The sequence below is a fragment of the Porites lutea genome, chromosome 5 (assembly GCF_958299795.1).
Source record: "Porites lutea chromosome 5, jaPorLute2.1, whole genome shotgun sequence".
In the NCBI taxonomy this organism is placed as follows: Eukaryota; Metazoa; Cnidaria; class Anthozoa; order Scleractinia; family Poritidae; genus Porites; species Porites lutea.
In genome coordinates this window covers 2,436,207-2,438,108 of record NC_133205.1, presented here as the reverse complement: position 1 = coordinate 2,438,108, position 1,902 = coordinate 2,436,207, and positions in this window count along the sequence as shown.

Here is a 1,902-nt window from a genome sequence, read left to right as displayed (position 1 = left end):
TCTACAGTTCTGCTACTAAGTGTGATACCCCAAGCAGGTTTGTTTGGGACTACTTCAGTCAAGATCTCTGCACAGGGGTCACGATTGCGTGACCGTACGCGTCGATATATTTGAGTTTCTTTGTGGAAATGTTGGGGAATATCGAAAAGGTTCTCATTATCGTTTCATACATGTACTGCCGTGAATGCTCACATACAGACCAGTACAATCAATCGTTTGTTATCTGAAATGCTGTGTATTGTCATCAGTTTTGGCAGCTTTAAAGGGCGACGGGACGTGCGTTCGACGTTCCGAGGTACGGACATCGAGCCCAACACCCTTGAAATCACTTTTTTGAGATCCCAAAATGACAAAACAAAGCGTTTCAGGTAAACAGAAAGTTCCACGGGCTGAGCCTGAGGTGTGTGTTTGAGGTCTGCCCAGCGGACATACGACTTTTCCAGACTAATCACTTAAAATAATTCATACGCGTGCATGTCGTATGGGGTGTCTGGTGACTTCAGCTTGGTTTAGAATCACAGACAAGACGCAATCGTTTCATTGAAACTGTTACTAAGTATTTTAAGCGCTAAAAGCTGATAGGTTTATTTGACAAACAAAGAACGCGTCTCGTACAAACAGTCCAATAAAAATATTTCGTTACTAAGTGCAAGCTCACAATAAAAAGAGCGACCTCTATCACTTGGAAGAAATTCTATTTTGTAGAAAATTATTCCACGTGTACTAAAATACTGACTGGAATAAGATTAAGAATCACGACCGATGCAAACGGCAAGTGTACCACGTGCCCGAGTTTCACTTATCATATCGTTGCTTCCTGTTCACAAATACATATTTATTCATACATGTAATCCATAATTCTTTTGCGCAGTTTATGACTGCTCATTTCTTAAAATGACAAAAATTTCTTTGCCAACTTGAACGTGATTCACAATCTACTCCAATTGAAAAAAATATATATATTAGTTAGCACATGGTGCAAACACTATGATTCTCCCAATATGAGATACATTTGCAAAATACCTACGTTAAAAATATAACAAAGTGTACATTCATTGATTAAAAGGAAGTACAGATTGCTTTGAACCGATTGGCAGAAGTCATTATTCTAAAATGCAAATAAGCAAAAGAGTGCAGTACACAAATAGAATTAAAACTACCATTGATACAAAAACAAAAAAGTACGTTAGTGTAAAGATTGGGCGATCCAAAAGCGAAGCACAAAATAGATGCCAGTTCCCCGGCCGACAGGGCCCCTGAATACAATAATTGTGTGGGGCAAGCTAAAGAGGCGTACAATAAAAAGAAGTGTCTACGAGAGACCTAATTTTTAGGAATGTACTATTCAATTGTAACCACTATCTACGCTGCAGTTGTGCCTTTCGTAAACGGTCGCTGCCAATTCTTTGGAGAGTGTTTCTATTAAAATAAAGAAGATCGTAATCTAGGGTCGAACCCGGACCTCGAACTAGGACATTTTGTATCCTAATCTCTGGCTCCCTAACCACTCAACCACCATACCAACCTGCAAAATTCTGAAACATTTAAGTACATAAACTAGCAAAATGTCTTTCTTCACTGCTACATTACGGTAACAGGTGACCCTAGCCCTTTTTAAAACTTTTAGCGTAAAATCAACCTGGGCTTCAACGTCGTTCTTTCTAAGACTATTCAAGAACGTATTATTTGCTTTATGGTAAATTAATCCAGGGAATATATAACATCTATCATGACTTAAGGCTTGGTCGCCAGTAGTGGCATCGACCGCTAAAAATGGCAACGACCGTTTACGAAAGAGAAATAGGCTACGCCGATATTTTTCTAATAATATAGATTATTTGTACAATAATACACTAAAAATCCACATATAAGAACCTAGAAGTTCCGAGGTCAGGCTGAACA